This window comes from Olea europaea, unplaced genomic scaffold, assembly GCF_002742605.1.
Source record: "Olea europaea var. sylvestris unplaced genomic scaffold, O_europaea_v1 scaffold1178, whole genome shotgun sequence".
In the NCBI taxonomy this organism is placed as follows: Eukaryota; Viridiplantae; Streptophyta; class Magnoliopsida; order Lamiales; family Oleaceae; genus Olea; species Olea europaea.
In genome coordinates, this window is record NW_019229188.1 from 26,974 (window position 1) to 47,539 (window position 20,566).

The 20,566-nt window shown below is 34.5% G+C and overlaps 1 pseudogene; it reads left to right on the forward strand.

The window, feature by feature from the left end:
* Positions 1-1,767: 1,767 nt before the first annotated feature.
* On the forward strand, positions 1,768-19,815 carry LOC111373909 (annotated as a pseudogene).
* The last annotated feature ends 751 nt before the right edge of the window (positions 19,816-20,566 follow it).

A 20,566-nucleotide genomic window follows, 5' to 3' on the forward strand; every position in this document is an offset into this window, starting at 1 on the left:
GAAACACAGGAGATTGTTCTCGAAGTATCTCAAACTTGCAAAAGAAATAAATCAAGGCGTGTACTCCAGGCGATGATGATTGGGTGCACATACAAAAGAGGCAAATATGTACTCAAAAAAGGTCCAAACTACATCTTAGAGGACATTGAGCCTTCTATGTCATTGTCATTATTGAGAACAATGGCTACAACTTGGGTCTTTAAGGTAAGTATATTATAATTCCTATCATCGATGTGTCTAATGTTGCATCATTTGATGTAGGTGCAGATTTGAGGTCGAATCCTTTTTAAAAGAGAGGGGATGATGTGATTCAGGGAAGCAACAAACTTACAAAGATCCAGTTCAACTTGAAGAGGAATCAAGGACAAGATCAAGAGTTACGGAGGATCAATGTGGCCATAGAATGAGTTGTCTGAGATGTAAAGACCAAGAGCTTGAGTGAAACAAACCAAATAACAACTTACATGTTGGACATGAAAGCAGGATCAAGTTTGGTGCGTTGGATTCTAGCTTTGGAAGATATATGAAAAAAATGAGCAGCATGGATGAAAATGTACATAACTTTCAGCTCAGGTGTCGGACTTTTGCCCATGAGTACAATTCGAAAACGTCGTCAAATTCTGCACATGAGTAAAGAGGAGTCATCATTAAAGCTATGCGATTGCACAACTTAAAAAGGGATGCAGTTGCATACCCTATTTCTGATCCAAATTGGAGGTTGAACTTTTGTTTTGTGCGATCGCAAGCCATAGTACTATGCAACTGCATAGTATAAGATTGACGCGAATTTTTCCAAATTTTGTGGGATCTTTTATTTCAGTTAAAACTCTAATTTTTGGCAAATTTTTGTAATCCTTAGGATTCTTTTTTTCATGTAGACTAGGGTTTTATCAAGTTTCCTATGTAGAGGACTCATTATTTCATTGTAAGTGCAACATTCATTATTATCAATTGAGAGATTATTTTGTGAGCAATATTTGCTTTCAATTCTTTGTTTTTCATTGAATAATTTTGAACTTATCAAGAATTAATTTTTATGGGGTTTAAACTTTTTGAGTGAGATTTTCAAATCTTGTCGTGGGGAGGTCAACATATTGTTGGTTGCTTGGTTCAATATTTGTGGGTCAAACTCAAAACTTTGGTTTCTTGGTTTTCTTAGATTTGAAATCATTCTTGTGCAGGTTTCGTAGCTTCCATTGCTACGTGAGTTCGCATTAGTGATGGCAACGGGGCGGGATGGAGGCACCTCGCCCAGCCCAGCCCCATCCTGCCTTAGATGGGGCGGGGGCGAGGCACAGGGCAATTTTTTGCTCCGTTTATTTTTTTTTTTACATTCTCAAACTTCCAAATTATATAATTATTAGAAAATAAAATACAAGTTCAAAATGGTTTTAACAGGTGAATTATTTAGAAATATATTTTTTTTCTTCATGGGGCGGGTTCGAGGCAGGTTCAGGGCGGGGCATCCTCACCCCTCCCCATGATGGGATGCCCCGCCTTGCCACTCCCTGCCCTGCCAACCCATTTGGGATAGATTTTTTTGCCATCCCGAGTTCGCATCACAGGGACAAACTACAAAGAAGCATGTAAGGATAGCCTCTTGAAGATAGTCAAGGGTAATGCAGGCACTCAACGGAAAACAATTCTCAAGGCTTCAATAGCTATTGTTTCCGAGGGTATTGAAGAAGTTATTGATTGTGCCAAGACTAAAATTTGACATGTCTCTAAAAAGGGCTGCTTTTGATGATTGATTGGAACTTCTAAAAAATGCCAAAAGAAGAACTAAATAGTTCCATTTCGACTATTAAGGACATGAAATTGGGCAAGATTTCCTTGAGAACGCCTAAAATTAACAATTGGTTGAGTGCAGCAATGTCTTATCGACAAAAGTGTATTTATGGATTCCATGATCGAGTGGAGAAGGCTGCAATGTAGAAAGTCCTGATGTAAGTATTATGCCTTAGGTCCAATTAACTTTGGACATAAATGCTTTTGATATATATAATTAATGCAATTTAATGGCAGATCTATTATTTAGTTAATAGACAATTAAATAAATAATAGAGTCCGAAGATTCAAACCTCCGTAATTTGTTAATCACAAGGAGTTGTGATTATGAGATACAAATTACATCTAATTGAATCTTAAATCATCCATGGTCATAAGTAATAACGAGATACGGATAGACCATCACGTGTGGCATTTCTTACTTGTGAAGTAAGTAACTGATCTCACAAACTAAAGTGTGGTAACACTTAAATGAACACGTGGATATTTTGTTATAGAACAAAACATTGGAGACACGCCGAGAGATTCCACATGGATAACTATATGAGTGTCAGTGGTTAATCTCTAATGTTCGGCAGTGGAATTGGTCCTTTGACTTGAGGTCGTCATGGTACCTCATATGAGGACAGTCATACTTTGGCGATGTTGGATGTTACTCTGAAAAGGGCCGCTAATACGACATCGTTCGGGTACGTCAAGAATCGTATGAAGGTTATGATTGATCAATAAAGGATTCGTCACTCTTAGATAGTAGGAGATTATGATCTGCGTTTCATTAATTAAGTCAATGATGAAATCCTTGGCCAAGGTGTACTCATAAGTCGAAAAGAAGTTTTCGATTTATATTGACTTAATAGTGGAATGAAAGATATGATCGACATTCGAGATTGACACACTTTCATATCTCGTAGTTGATCGGATCATATTGACAAAGGGATTATAATTTCACGGTAGATGAACGAGTTTGATTTTATCACACCACATGACATTTTCCGTCACATATATTGCCCTGACACATTGCTAGATGTCAATTAGGGACGACGAGTGTAAATTGACGATAAATTAAAATGGGTGTTTTAATTTATCAAATTTTGATTAGATCAAAATAATATTTCACGTCATTAGACATCGTGATCGGGAGCCTGATGGGTCACATACAAAAGAGAATTGGAAGATTGCAATTAATCAATTAATTAATTTAACACTCGTTGGATAAATTGATTAATTAATTCATGGATCGAATTTAATTAAATTGTTTAATTAAATATTGGACCGGACCGGGCCTGGCCCGTTTGGACTTATATAAATAAAAGGTTAGGGTTTTCAATTCATATGGTATTCATTATTCTTGCTGGCACAAGAGAAAAAAACCCTAGTAGCTGCAATCTTGTTCTCTGTGTGGATTACCGTTGGAGGCTGTACAATTGGACAGCTGTGGATGGCGAATCAATATTGTTGGAACAAAAAGAATAGCAAAGAAGTTTGCAGATCTGGAAAAGGTACAATCTTATCACAATTTCTATCTAAACACAAAGGCGATTCTTGGTGGGAATCGAAAATTATTTTAAATTCCGCTGTGCATGTATAAGTAGATTCCCAACACCTGAAAACTGCTAAGGAACTTGACAGCGATACCTTAGCTGTTATTTAACTAGCTTCATCCAACTTTTTCAAACTTCAAGTACCTAATTTCAAAAGAAATCTTTTAGCAAATGACAAAGGATTCCCATCATGGATTCACAAGGAAGAACGGGGAATTCTTAAAGCAGATAGCCCAAAACAGACTCCAAACGTAACCGTGGCAAAAGATGGAAGTGGAAATTATAAAACCATCGCCACAGCATTAAATGTACTACCTCAAAAATATAAACGACGGTATGTGCTTTTTTTTACCCCTTCGTCTTCTTAAATTTTATGTACACTGATTTCTATTTTCCTTTTTGCCTACATGGAGATGGTTTAAATTAGTGATAATATTGTAGATATGTTATTTATGTCAAAGAAGGTGTTTTTGAAGAGAATGTTATTGTTACTAAAAATATGGAAAATATTACAATATATGGCGACGAATCCCAAAAGAGAATTGTCACTGGCAAAAAAAACTATGTTGACAGCATACCAACCTTCCAAACTGCAGCCTCTGGTCTGTAAAGAAAATGCATGTTTTTTTGGCAATAATTTATAATTTAGAATCTAACTAATTTTGTCGATGTGTATTGATAGCCACACTATGTTATGGATTCGTGACCCAATCTTTTTGACTCAGTACCACGGCTGGTCCAGAGACGCATCAAGTAGTTGCTCTTTGTGTATAGGCTGATCGGTCAATTTTTCTTAATTCAGAATGGAGGGGTACCAAGATACCCTATATGCTCAAACTCATGAACAATTCTATCGAAGCTGTAACATTACTGGTGCAGTTGATTTTATATATGGTGTGCTGGAATAATTCTATTGTGGCCTTCCCATTTGATCGTAGATTTTACGAGGTTAAATGTATGGCTCATAATGATATTGTGATTGAGCCAAATTTATTAAATGATCAATTGGGTTGTTTTACGCATTGCGGGCTATATTTAATATGATGTGGTAATTTTAAATATGTGGGCCAGAAATATGTGTGAACCTTAATTGGAGTTCAAGTCGTAATGGGACGACTTAATAATTTCCTATAAATAGGCTAGGCCCCATCTCCTGTCTATATTGTTCTATTAACTTGCTCTATTGACGACTAATACTTTGTGAGGAGTAAGGAGTGAAAAATCTAGCTACTGTTTTTCATATCAACCATGTCTTCCGTAGGTATGAATTCGACTTATCAATTTATAATTTTATGATTCTTATTTCTTAGCTTGATTATCATTAAATCCAACAATTGGTATCAGAGCCAAATGTTAAGATTAGAATCCTTTATTAAAATAATATTTTTTTTTCTAATTGAATAATTCCATAGTTTCTATGTATATGCCTTTTGTTTCATATGGCCAATCCTTAATCTCTTTGAAGTTCGAATCGTCCTGTTCAAGTTTCAAATTTCTTATTCTAGTTTCTTTGGCCCAAGCCTAGAAACCATAAACACATGTTCTGTATGAAACCCTATTAACTTCTTCATTCATTTAACCCCGACATAAGCACAATATGTTTTATTTACGCATCATACATATGATCGAATAAAAGTAAGAGGTTAATATGACTATAATTGGAACGCGCAGAAACTGATCTTAAATCCTCGGTAACCCTAAACACAGGTTGTATGTCACAGAAATAACATGGGGTTGAGCTATAAAAAAAAAAATAAAAAAAAAATCTAAATTCAGTGCCAAATAGCCTAGTATCCAACGGGCAATAATCCAAAAGCAAGGTTAAGTATTGTGATTCTCTACATAATAATACATATGGGGGCCGTGGGCTTTCAACAGATTCACTGCAACGAGTCCTGTAGGTGAGTTCCATTTATTGATAAATTTTTCCCTTTTCACTCTATATCTTTTGTGGGTTTTGCATTCTTAATTAAATATCTAAAGTGAGAGATGAAGTATCTTAAATTCTATGGTAATTTGTAATTTCATTACCCTATGGATCTAATTTTTAAAACTGTTTTTACATGGTTATAACTCAAAAAAAATCTAGGTTTTTTTGAATGTCGGGTGATTGGAGGCGGGGACATGGCATGCAATTTGTGAAATTATAAGCCCTCGCCCGCAATTAAAGGAAAAGGGCCAGTTTTGCAATTTTAAAATAAAGGACATGTCATGCAATTTTCTAAATTGAAGGACCTGTTTATAATTTTGAACCTGGGGTTATGTGGCAAATTCCAATGTAGTTTTGAATTTGAAAAGGAGTTTTAAGTTGGAGCTTTAAAAGATTTGACCCCTAAAATTTTATTTAAAATTAACCCATTTAAATCATATCTAATAAATAAAAAATTGATTGACGGCTTTTATGTTTTCTTTGAAATATCTATGTATTCAAATGTTGCTATTATTTGTGCGCTTAAATTTCATTTTTCATAAATATTGAGACTTTTTTGCCAATTTTATCTCTCAATCACATATGAATTCTTACCCTTCATTGATTGATGATTATGATTTATTGCATAGTTATTGTTCTGTGATTTAATTTTTTATAAACTTTGAGACAATCCTTATTTTCCCACTAAAGTGGTTGCCAAAGTGGCACACTCATTGTTATTTACTCAATATTCTCTATAAAAAAAAATAGTTTTAGCGCTGTAGTTTTGATTTATTGTATATAATATCTTGTCTAAAGGTGTTATTATATGTGATGTTTTGAAAAATGACATAAGGCGGTTAACAGACTTACTTTAGTCTAGAAATTTCCTTCTGCCCAATGGTGTTGGTGTTTCGAAAACCAATGTGAATTTGTTGACTAGCTACATAATGTGTTTTAAGAGTAGCTTATAGCATGTTGTATTGTTAGCTCAAATGTGACTTTATGAGATGCATCTAAACTCTTACCATAGTAAGATTCATATGATTTTGATTTTAATTACGAATTATTTAATTAATAGCCCATGTTAATTAGATGGATATTTTATCACCCATTGACTACATGCATTATATTTGGATGATATTATATGTTTCCACAATTTTAAATGCCTCATCTATTTTGAGTCAATTGTCTACTATTGAAACCTTAACTGGAAATAATTATGTAAGATGGAAATGAGAGGTAGAAATGCACTTGGTCCTTTGGGCTTTGATTTTGCAATGGAGAAAAAGCTTTCAATACCCACAGATAAGAGCACTCTTGAATATGTAGCCGAATATGAGAAGTGGAAAAAGGGACAACAAACTTTGTTTGAAAATTATAAGCACTATATCCGATTCCATTATGGGTGCTATCATAGACAATGAAAATGCCAAAGGTTTTTTGGTATAAGTGATATTAGGGCGCATGTTATGAAGATGATAAATATATCATCTAAACTGGAGGCTTTTGACGTTCCCATTGCAAAATATTTCCTCGTCTATCATGTTTTAAATAGCTTTTCTAACTAGTTCGATCAGCTTAAGGTTGCATACATTGCTCAGAGGGATAAATGTGATTTAAATGACCTTATTGCAGTATGTGCCCAAGAGGATTATAAGATGCGATGTGAGATCGTTGAAACTATGCAATTAGCCTTTTAGACACCACAGAACAAATGGTCTTAACTATAAGTCTAAGTTCCGTAAGGGCAATAAGTCACACCGAATACAAATTTTGGAGGCCAGACTTCTAGTGGTCCCAAAGGAACTACTCAGAAAAATATCAATTCAAGTTCTGCAAAAGAAATGTCTCTAATACGTGAATCATCCTTTATGTTGTGGCATAAGTTGTTGGGTGACATTTCAAGATAAATAATGGAAAGATTAGTAAAAGCTGAAATACTGCCCTCTCTAGACTTCTTTGATTTTGATACCTATGTGGATTGTATAAAAGGAAAGTTAACTAAGTCTACAAGAAAATGTTCCACTAGGAGTGATGGTATTTTGGAATAATACATACTAATATCAGTGGACATTTTCCTTCCACCATATGTGAGAAACCTTTATGGATGATTTCTCACGATAGGGATATGTTTATCTGATTAATGATAAATCCCATTCACTTGAAAAATTCAAGATTATCAAAATTGAAGTAAGGAAACAATGTGGAATAGTGCCTAAATATACCATGCTACGGACACCCAAGCAGAATGACGTTTCTGAAAGATGTAATCAAACTCTAAACGATATGGTCAGGAGCATAGTGAGTAAAACAAATTTACCAAAGTATCTATGAATTGAAGTTTTGAAAACTGTTATATACATCTTGAACAGGGTTCCAAGTAAAGCCGTTGCAAAGACACATTTTGAATTATGGACATGACGTAAGCTAAATTTGGCCCATTTTAAGGTTTGGGGATGTCCAGTTGAGATTAGGATTTATAATCCCTTTGAAAAGAAATTAAACCCAAAATCAATTCTCGATTACTTTATTGGGTATCCAAACAGACCAAAAGGATATAAGTTCTATTGTCCAAATCATGGCACTAAAATATTTGAGTGCATTATTGCTAAATTTCTGGAGAATGATTTTGGTGATAGTGGGAGTTCTACATTGAGATATCTTTTTGTTGAACCAAATCAAGTTGTTCCAATTCCTGTTATACAAGAAAGAGTTGGTTTTCAACCAGTTGAATTTGTTAATAAAGAACCAAGGAACCAAGAGGAACTTCCAACTCCTCCAACAACAATTGAGTCGTTTCCTGTGCCACAGGTTAGAAGATTGCATAGGGAAACAAAATCAGCATTGCCCAATGATTATATTACATATTTATTGGAGGGTGATTTTAATATTAGGCATATTGTGGATCCTGTTACTTGTAATCAAGTATTGACAAATCCTGAGTCACATAAATGGATAAATCCCATAGACAATGAAATGAATTCCATGAAACAGAATAAAGTTTGGAAACTTGTTGAACTTCCTCCAAGTGTTAAAGTTATAGATAACAAATGGATTTTTAAAAGTAAATTGGATTCAAAAGAAAGTGTTGAAAAAAAGAAAGTAAGATTGTTTACAAAAGGTTTCACTCAACAAGAAGGCATTGATTATGTTGAAACTTTCTCACCTGTCTCGTCCAAAGATTCTTTTCGAATTATCATAGTACTAGTGGCACATTATAATTTGGAGTTTCATCAAATGGATGTTAAGACAACATTTTTTAATGAAGATATTTCTGAAAATGTTTAATTGAGACAACCTGAAGGTTTTGTTGTAAAGGGAAATGAAAACTTGATATGCAAGTTAAACAAATCCTTATATGGTCTCAAATAAGTATCTCGACAGTGGTATTTAAAGTTTAACAAAGTTGTAACCTCCTTTGGTTTGTTGAAAATACAGTTGATCAATACATTTATCTCAAAACTAGTGGGAGAAATTTTATTCTTCTAGTATTGTATATCGATGACATTTTGCTTGTTAACTGCAACTTGGGGTTGTTTTATGAGACAAAGAAAATGTTGTTTTCAAATTTGAAAAGAAAGATCTTGGAGAAGCTTTTTATGTGGTTGCATTGAAATATATCCTGATAAAATTTGTAGCTTGCTCGAACTTTCTCAGAAAGCTTATAAACATCATGTCCTAGAAAGGTTAAATATATAGAACTGTACATCTGGTGATGTACCTATTATAAAAGGGGATAAGTTTAAAAAGCTCAATGTCCGACGAATGACTTAGAAAGAGAATTTATGAAGATGATACCATGTGCTAATGCTATGGGGAGCTTGATGTATGATCATGCAATACTTTAATTGATTAAAAGGAAAGTCAACCAAAATTTGGTAAAAAATATCAAGAAAAAAAAATAAGGCAAAAAGTCAGGCGGTGGGATTGGATTGATAAATTCAATCCAAAACCATTTCAAACAAAAAACACACACTAACACACACGGAGAAACGATACAGAGAAGAAGAAGAGAGAAAAGAAAAAAGAAAAAACAAAAGAAGAAGAAGAAAAAAAAAGAAAATTTCGCTAACATGTTAGAAAACAAGTTCTTATACTATTAGGCCTAAATTTCTCAATTTTGAAAGGTAAGTAAAAAGTTACTTATTGTCAAGTTATGTTTAATTTTATAGTTGTTAGATTAAATTTAATTTTATTAGAGGGGTTAAGTATAATAAACTATGAAATTGAGTAAAATGAAAGAAAAACTAGTCTTAATAATTAAAAAGATTTTAGAAATCGTCTAAACGTGAAATAATTAAGTTTGGGTATCGCCTATTTAATTATTGAAAGTACTTAAAATAGTTAATTATTGATTTAGAAATTATATTATATTTCAGGCAACGATAAGGACGTCGGGACAGCTTACCAATCGAGTTTATTTTGGCACATATAGTTCTGTGAGTGGAAAAATATAAATATTTTTAAAATATTTATAAATTAAGTATATTGTTAAAGTATGTGCAATTATATGCAATTATGTGATCGAATTACATAGTCATTATGAAAATATCTTTTATTATGATACATGTGAGATTTCAAAAATTATATAACTACATTGTGAATTGGAATATGAGATATGATTTTGGGATCGACTAGAAAAGTACCCGTAATTATATATTTCTTCTAGTTCAGTGAGGGGTTTTGGTCGTGTTCTATACTATACTGAGGGGTCTTGGAGCGAGGATGAAGGGTCTCGATCGTGTACATATAGTTCACTGAGTGGCCTTGATCGTATTCTAGTATTGATTATAAGAGGTATTTGAGACCAGCTTTTGTTCACGGAGGGGGGGCAAAGGTCTGTGGCGAAAGTTCTTAGCATGATGAGCAGATTACATATTTTAGTCAGAGGGTACATTTTTGGTGGATTTTTCAGCATGTTTGATGTGATGAGATTATAGCATGGTTATCAGCTGATGTTCATATCATGATTTTAAGATTATATTTTTGACCTTATGTGAATATTTCACTTTTTGACTCTAATTACATGATGATGTCTTGTGAATTATCAAATGGTATGAATTTGATTTTCAATAAAAATATATAAATGAAAAAGTATATTTGTTTTGAACTTCTCTACTCACTGAGCTATCAACTCATATATTTTTCCACGTTTTTCCTTATCAGACAGCAGTTGAGTATCTGGACATCTTTTGGAGTTGAGCCTTGATTTTGGAGTCAGAGCCACACAACAGAGTTTGTTAGTATGACTCACTTCATAGATCATGTAGTCAATGTTTTTGGGATGCATATTCATGTTTAGATGTGATTTTGCATCACCTATAGATGATTATGGGGCTCACTATGTATTTTGTATCCATATGTACATTTCATTTTATTTCTTAGTAAAAGTTGAGGTTTTGACTTATCTTTATTTTATTGTGTTATAGTTTGGGATTTGTGTGAAATTGATCACAGGTTGGTTAGTCTTGTTTACATGGGAGATAATGCCGAAATTATGTTAGAAAAATGATGTATAAAAAGTGATATATTGTACTTGTGGTAGCTTTGATGGTGGGTCCAACTTTTAGTTGATATCTATTATCGGCGCATGCCACGTTCAGATCCAGTAGTGTTACACGGGGCGGGGTGTGTCGTTTTGAACTTCTTCACTCACTGAGCTATCAACTCATATATTTTTTCACGTTTTTTCTTATCAGACAGCAGTTGAGTATCTAGGGATCTTTTGGAGTTGAGCCTTGATTTTGGAGTCAGAACCACACGACATAGTTGGTTATATGACTCACTTCATAGATCATTTAGTCAGTGTTTTGGGACGTATGTTCATGTCTAGATATGATTTTGCATCACTTGTAGATGGTCATGGGGCTCACTATGTATTTTGTATCCATATGTACATTTCATTTTATTTCTTGGTAAAAGTTGAGGTTTCGGCTTATCTTTATTGTGTTGTATTATAGTTTGAGATTTATGTGAAATTGATCACAGGTTAGTTAGTCCTGTTTATTGGGGAGATAATGCTGAAATTCTGTTAGAAAAATGATGTATAAAAAGTGATATATTTTACTTGTAGTAGCCTTGATGGTAGGTCCGACTTTTAGTTGGTATTTATTATCGGCGCATGCCACTTCCGGATTCAGTAGTGTTACACGGAGTTGGGTGTGTCAGTTTGGTATCAAAGCATGCATTAATGTCCATAGGTTTGTATTGTACATGATGTTTAGCATATCATGCATAACTGTAGGTGAGTCATGTCTCGTGGTGGCAAAACTCGAAGGCTCCAAGATATGTTGCCCCAGTCTCACATTGCTCCTGGTAGAAATGAACCTAGAGAGTTCGAAAGGGCAGAAGAATAAGTTCAGTAGCCTCTTGAACAACGGGGACAGGGAAATGTAATTAGAATTGATCATATGGCTATTGAAAGAATTGCTATTGTTGTTGCATCTACTATGCGTAATACTGACAGAGATTTTAGTATTGAGAGGGTTACAAAATTAGGGGTTAAAGTTTTCACTGGCACAACCGATCCTGTAGTTGCTTAGGCATGGATGACCAAGATAGAGAGAGTATTTGATGTTATGGGTTGTTCAGATGATCGAAAGTTATGTCTTGCCACTTTCTTATTAGAGGAGGGTGCATATGATTGGTGGCAGTCAGTACAGAGCACATATCGAGACCCTTCCATCATCACTTGGACAGATTCAGACGTATCTTTTATGATGCCTATTACCCTCGGTTCTATAAAGATGCAAAGCAGGAGCAATTTTTGAAGCTAGTATAAGGGCTGATGATAGTTGCAGAATATCAGGTGAAATTTATTGAACTTTCAAAGCATGGTCAAGTTCTAGTAAGCAACGAAATTGATAAATGCAGATGATTTGAAAATGGGTTAAGGGAAGAAATTTGGTCAGTAGTAACAGCTGCAGGCTGGAATGAATTTGGTAAATTAGTGGAATCAGCTTTGAGAGTAGAAAATAGCATTTCTGATAGGCCAAGTGATAGAGAACAAACAATGTTCAGGGCAAGCGGTAGTCAGACAATGGCGAGTGTTTCTAACTATAGACTACCTCAGAGGGACAGTAGAGGATTTCGACCCGGTGTGTCCAGTTCAGGTCAATTCAAATCTCGATCATGGGGAAGTCAGGGCCCTAGATTTAGTCACAGTATTGTGTAGCAGTCATCTAGTCGTACTCATACTCAAGGTTCTTCCCAGATATTATTTACTCCAAGACATGGTGAGAGTTAGACTAGCACTAGACTTTCCTATTGTCAGTTATGTGGAAGACCTCATCTCGGCACGTGTCTAAAGTTCAAAGGAAGCAGAGTCTGTTATCTTTGTGGTCAAGGCGGACACATTATAAGAAATTGTCCAGTTCTATCACAGAAGAGTGGCATGGTATAGAAGATTTGTTTCCTCAGCAGGGTACTGGTTATACAAGATAGAATCAGACTCAGAGAGATGATTCAGTTAACAAAATCGGTGCAAAGAGTGTAGCCCACTATAATATTGCTAGCGGTAGTGGTATAAAATCAAAAGGTCAAGCAGGACGACTGAAGAACTAGGGAAAGATTTTTGCTATGACTCAGCAGGAGGCAGAGGAGTCACCAGATGTTATCATGGGTATGTTGTCTAGTTTTGATAGAAATGCTCGTATTTTGATTGATCCTGGATCTACACATTCTTTTATGTCATTTGCATTTGTTTTATATACGAATCAAAAGTCAGAACTTTTAGGCAGTTGTTTGGTAGTGAGTACACCAGTAGGAGAATCATTACTAGCAAACAATATATATCGAGATTGTGGGATTAAGGTAAAGGAGAACGAGCTGAAGGCAAATTTAACACCTCTTGACATACATGATTTTGATGTTATCTTGGGTATGGATTTTTTGGCAACAAATCAAGCTTCAGTTGATTGGTTTCGAAAGGAGGTTGTGTTTAGACAGTTAGGACAGCCTGAAGTTATATTCAATGAACAGCGCATAATTTTACCGTCTTGTGTGATATCTGCTATTGACGCTAGAAGATTACTCAACAAAGGCTGCCATGCATATTTGGCTCATATGATTGATACAGATGCTAGCAAACTAAAACTTGAAGACATCCCAATGGTCAAGGATTTTCATGATGTATTTCTAGAATAATTACCAGGCTTACCATCAGACAGGGATGTGAAATTCACTATAGATCTGATTCCAGGAACTGTACCTATTTCACGGGCACCATATAAAATGACACCAGTAGAATTGAAAGAGCTAAAGATTCAGTTGCAAGAGTTGGTAGACAAGGGTTTTCTCAGACCTAATGTATCTCCGCGGGGAGCACCGATTTTGTTTGTGGAGAAGAAAGATGGCACCACGCGACTGTGCATAGATTACAGACAATTGAACAAAGTGACAATTCGCAATAAATATCCTTTGCCACGTATAGATGATCTATTTGATTAGATTCGCGGTGCTGTAGTATTTTCAAAGATTGATTTGCGTTCTGGATATCATCAACTTAAAATTAGGGACGGTGATGTACCAAAGACTGCTTTCAGAACAAGGTACGGTCATTATGAGTTCCTTGTGATGCCATTTGGGTTGAACAATGCACCAGCAACATTTATGGGTATGATAAGTAGAGTGTTTTGCCCATAATTAGATAGATTTTTTATTGTCTTCATTGATGATATTTTAGTATACTCTCATAATCACGATGAGCACACAGAGCATCTCAGAATCATCTTGTAGACTCTATGTGATGAGCAATTATATGCTAAATTCAGTAAATGTGAATTCTGGCTTGATAGAGTTATATTTTTGGGACATGTCATATCAGCAGGGGGAATTTATGTTGACCCACAGAAAATTGAGACAGTGATAAAATGGGAAAGGCCTGCTAATGTGACAAAAATACGAAGTTTTCTTGGCTTAGCAAGTTATTATCGTTGTTTTGTAGATGGATTTTCTAAAATTGCTCTTCCTTTGACCAGTTTGACTAGAAAGAATGCTAAATTTGTCTAGAAATAAGATTGTGAAAGAAGTTCCCTCGACTTAAAGAATCGATTAGTGTCAACTCCAGTTCTTACCTTTCCATCTCCTGGTGAAGAGTTTGTGATATATAGTGATGCTTTACGTCAGGATCTTAGTTGTATTTTGATGTAAAATGGGAAACTTATAGCGTATGCTTCCAAAAAGTTGAAGAAACATGAACTCAGTTATCCTATACATGACTTAGAGCTAGTTGAAGTTGTCTTAGCTTTGAAAATTTGGAGACATTACTTGTATGGTGAGAGATGTCAGATATATATAGATCATAAAAGCTTAAAGTATATTTTCGATCAGAAAGAGTTAAGCTTGAGGCAAAGAAGATGGTTAGAGCTGATAAAAGATTATGACTGCAAGATTGATTATCATCCAGGGAAGACTAATGTAGTTGTTGGTGCTCTTAGTCGGAAAATATCGAGTCATACGACCCAGACTAATGCAGTATGTTCATCTTTGTTTGGTGAGTTCAGAGGTTCTCATGCCCAATTATCAGTTACCAATGTAGAAGCATTGTTTGCCAACTTCCAAGTGAGGCCTACTTTGATTGACACAGTTAGAGAAACTCAAACTCAAGATCCAGTGTTGAGCGAATTGAAAGAAGAAATTAGTAAAGGCAAGCATACAGATTATACCATTCGAGATGACGGAGCTTTAGTTATGGGAAACAGATTATGTTTTCCAGATGATTCGAAATTGAAGGAAGAAATTCTAGAAGAGGTACATAGTTCAGCTTATGCGATGCATCCAGGCAATACAAAAATGTATCGTGTACTCAAAGAACACTATTAGTGGCATGGAATGAAGAGGGAAATAGCTGAGTTTGTATCCAGATGTCTCATTTGCTAGCAAGTGAAACCAGATCATCAAAAAATAGCAGGATTGTTACAAACGTTGCCTATTTTTGACTGGAAATGGGAACAAATTATTATGGATTTTCTATTTGGACTTCTACGGACTCAGAGTGGACATGATGACATATGGATAGTTGTAGACAGATTGACGAAAACTGCTAGATTTTTGCCTATTAAAGTCACTTACTCATTAGATAAATTGGCAAAAATATATGTTGATTAGATAATCAGTTTGTATAGGACACCGGTATCTATTGTTTTAGATAGAGATTCTCGTTTCACTTCTAAATTTTGGCCCAGTTTGCAGAAAGCTATGGGTACTAAACTTCATCTCAGTACAGCTTTTCATCCATAGATAGATGGTCAGTCAAAAAAAACTATTGAGACTTAGGAAAACATGTTACAAGCTTGTGTATTACAGTTTAAAGGAAATTAAGATACTCATATTCCTTTGATGAAGTTTGCTTATAATAATAGTTATCATTCGAGAATAGAAATGACTTCTTTTGAAGCACTATATGGTAGGAAATGCAGAACTCCAGTATGTTGGGATGAAGTTGGCGAAAGAAAGTTAGTAGGCTCTGAATATGTCCAGATTACGACTGAGAAAGTAAAGATAATTAAAGAAAAGTTAAAGACAGCCCAAGATAGACAGAAGAACTATACAGATAGACGCAGAAGAAATCTTGAATTTGATGTTGGGGATAAAGTTTTCCTACGATTGTTGTCATGGAAAGGTGTTATCAGATTTGGTAAACATGGTAAATTGAATCCGATGTATAATGGCCCATATGAGATTGTTGAACGCATCGGTCCAATTATGTATCAATTAGCTTTGCCAATAGAATTATCCAAAATTCATGATGTATTCCATGTTTTCATGCTTCGTAAGTATATTCTGGATCCGTCTCATGTTTTGAAATCACAACCAGTAGAGCTAAAAGAAAATCTTACTTATGAAGAGAAACCAATTCAAATATTGGACAGAAAGGAATAGCTCTTGCATAGTAAGACTATTCCCTTGGTTAAAGTTTTGTCGAGTAATCATGTCATAGAAGAAGTGACATGGGAAAGTGAAGAGCAGATGCGTTCTCAGTATCCACGACTTTTTCATACTTGATCAATCCAATTTTGAGGATGAAATTCTTTTAAGGATGTGAGTTTTGTAATACTTTAATTAATTAAAAGGAAAGTCAACCAAAATTTGGTCAAAAATGTCAAGAGTTAAAAATAAATAAATAAATAAATAAATAAATAAGGGAAAAATTCGGGTGGTGGGATGGGATTGATAAATTCAATCCAAAACCATTTCAAACAAAAAAACACACACTGACACACACGGAGAAATGATACAGAGAAGAAGAGAGAAAAGAAAAAAAAGAAAAAAAAAAAAAAGGAAGAAGAAGGAAAAAAAGGAAAAATTTCCCCAACATGTTAGAAAATAAGTTCTTATACTATTAGGCTTGAATTCCTTAATTTTGAAAGGTAAGTAAAAAGTTACTTATTGTCAAGTTATGTTTAATTTTATAGTTGTTAGATTGTTAGATTAAATTCAATTTTATTGAATGAGTTAAGTATAATAAGCTATGAAATAGAGTAAAGTGAAAGAAAAATTAATTTTAGCAATTAAAGAGACTTTAGAAATCGCCTAAACGTGAAATAATTAAGTTTGGATATCACTTATTTAATTATTGAAAGTACGTAAAATAGTTAATTATTGATTTAAAAATTATTTTATATTTCAGGCGGCGATAAGGACTTTGGGACAGCTTACCAATTGAGTTGATTTTGGCGTATATAGTTCTGTGAGTGGAAAAATATAAATATTTTTAAAATATTTATAAATTAAATATATTATTAAAGTATGTGCAATTATATACAATTATGTGTTCAAATTACATTGTCATTATGGAAATATCTTTTATTATGATACATGTGGGATTTCAAAGATTGTATACGGTACAATGTGAATTAGAATATGAGATATGATTTTGAGATCGATCAGAAAAGTACCCGTAATTAAATATTTCTTCTAGTTCACTGCAGGGCCTTGGCCGTGTTTTATACTACACTGAGGGGTCTTGGATGGGGGATGAAGGGATCTCAACCGTGTACATATAGTTCATTTAGGGGCCTCGACCGTGTTCTAAAATTGATTATAGAGGTCTTTGAGACTGGTTTTCGTTCATGGAGGGGGCCAAAGGCATGTGGTGAAAGTTCTTAGCCTGATGTGCGGATTACATATTTCAGTCAGAGGGTACGTTACAGGAGAGATAATACCGAAATTCTGTTAGAAAAATGATGTATAAAAAGTTATATATTGTACTTATAGTGGTCTTGATGGTGGGTCCGACTTTTAGTTGGTATCTATCATCGGCGCATTCCACGTCCAGATCTAGTAGTGTTACACGAGGCGGGGTGCGTTAACTCAAGTTTGCACTAGACCAAATATAGCCTAGGTAGTCAATATCCTTAGTAGATTTCAGCCGAATCCAGGACAAGAGTATTGGAAAGAAGCTAAGAATGTTATGAAATTCTTGAAGAAAAAACTGAAGGTTATATGCTTACATTCCAACGTTCAAATCATCTTGAGGTGATAGGCTATTCTGATTCTGATTTTGCTGGATGTCAAGATGATTTGAAATTAATCTCAGGTTTTATTTTCATGTTAGCTAGTGGTGTTATCTCTTGAAAAAGTGCTAAAAAAATTCTAGTGACATCTTCTATTATGCAAGCTAAATTTGTGGCATGTTATGGGGTTACAGTCCAAGCCTTTTGGTTAAGAAATTTCATCTCTGGATTGAAAGTTGTTGATTCCATCTGGAAGCCAATTACTATTTATTGTGATAATAATGCAGCAGTGTTCTTTTCAATGATAATAAAAGTTCTGGTGGGTCGAAGTATATTGACATCAAATATTTGGTGGTTAGAGACAGAGTTAAAGAATGGCAGACGAAAATAGCGCATATCAATACCAAAGCAATGATTGCAGATCCATTGACTAAGAGACTCGCTCCAAAAGTCTTCAAGATACATGTTGCTAATATGGACATTGTGGAAACATTTGATATTTTTTATTAGTGGGAGTTACATTTATGTTATTAAAAAAAAAAAAAAAAAAACCACTACGTTTTCACTTGATCCCTTTACGGGGTACGTAGGCAACCCATATGTTTTTTGGGTACAGCTCCTCTTTCAATAATAACATATATTTTTCCTTATCCATGAATTATTTTGAGTATGCATTTGACTTATGTCTTTTATTGTGATATTATTGTAATATCGAGATATGACAGAAAAGACATAAGATGAGTATCTTTTAGACGTGTGGCTTCATTTTGACATGAAGCATTATGAAGATCGATATGAATTAGTACAGTTTTTCCACAATTGGTGCTAAGTTCACACCACATACTACCACATTGGTTGAAGGATGGGAATCCATGTCAATAAGAATGTTGGCATTTGTAATCGTGAAATGGTCTTACATCGCTTAATTAGTGTAATGACTTCCATGTTCAGTGTTAATATTCTTGTTAGACCGGATCATATTGCGTAAGGTGTGATCATTGAACCTATATTTGTGTGGCCACCTATGTAATCTAACTCGGATGTCAAAAATTTTGTTATAGCAGTCAAATGTTTGCCCAAGTGGGAGAATGTTGGAATAATTCTAATGTAGGTTTCCCATTTGATTGCAACTTTTACGGGTTAGATATATGGCTCATAATGATATTGTGATTGGGCCAAATTTATTAAGTGATTAATTGGACTGTTTTATACCTTACGCACTATATTTAATATGATGTGGTAATTTTAAGTATGTGGATCAAAAATATATGTAAACTCTAATTAGATTTTAAGTCATAATGGGACGACTTAATAATTTCATATAAAGAGGCTAGGTCCCATCTCCTCTCCATATTGTTTTATTAGCCTACTCCACTGATGGCTAATACTTTGCGAGGAGTAAGGAGAGAGATTTAACTGCTATTATTCATATCAACCATGTCTTCCGCATGTATGAATTTTACTTAATTTATAATTTTGTGATTCTTGTTTCTTAGTATGATTATAATTAAATTTAGCATGGTAATGCAACAGTTATAGTCCAGAATTGCATGATCCATGTGAGAAAACCGATGGACAACCAGCAAAATATCATTATAGCTCACGAAAGGGTAGACAATAAGGAAACCACAGGGATTGTGCTGCAAAATCGTCGCATTTTGGCATATGATAAACTCAAGTCCAAGAAGGCCAAAATCAAGAGTTTTCTTGGCAGGCTATGGAAGGAATACTCGCGAACCATTGTAATGGAAACTGAGATTGGTGACTTGGTTAAACCAGAGGGTTGGCTAGAATGGAGTGGTGACTTCGCCCTCAAAACTCTCTATTACGTGGAGTATAACAACAAAGGCCAGGGATCTAGTATTTGTGGCAGAGTCAAGTGACCGTGTTACAAAGTGATTAAGAGGGAAGATGCCTTGAAATTTATTGTTGGTCCTTTTTTGCAAGGCAATACTTAGTTGAAGTCTGCACAAGTTCCTGCGTGCTTCAGGATGTTCAGGTGAAGTGTATTTTTTAATTTGTTGAGTACAAAAATATAGGGATTTCAAGATTAGGGTATTGTTTTGGATATAGAGTTATGCCCATTGGAGGATCCGGAATTTTGAGTGAGCACAAGTAGTCATTGACCGTCGATCGTAATAAAATATTAAAAATTAAATATAATAAATAGTTTTGATAAAGCTGAACATATATAATTTTGTTAGTGGCCATGTTTTGTATAATTCAAAGGAAAAGCAACCATTCAAATCCATGTAATTGCATTAAAACAGCTAAAATGGAATATATATATTAATTTGTTAAATTTAGTGTCACAATTTAACAATTGCAATGATGGTCAAGGTTGTAATAATCTTAAAGAGGGATCACTTGTTCGAATTCCCTCCTTGTTGAATTAGTTTTGGTAAAAATTGTAGAAATAGAAAATTTGCACAATAATTTGGTTTGGAAGAGATTCGAACCCTGGACAACCAACTGAGCTACAAGACATGCTTAGAAATAAAATGAATTATCAAATATATAATCTAAAACGTTTACCTACTGTCAAGAAAAAAAAAAAGGGATCCAGCACATGCGGCCGTCGATGCTCATCGAGTGTTGGATTCGCCACTGGTTATGCCCCTAATATAGGTGTTAATTTTTTGCCAGAATGTATCTATCCGTGCTTGTTATTTATCCAAGGCATTAACATTGAATACGTGATTATGGAATTTAGCTTATCAGCCTCCAAGTCATTTCTTATCTAAAATGCAACTGCATTTCATTGCTAAACTTAATTTGACTGAAGTATTTCTAGGTTAGAGCTCCATTCTAAATCAACATTAACTTTATTTCTTTCTTTCATTTCATATTTCCTATGAAGGGCATGAATA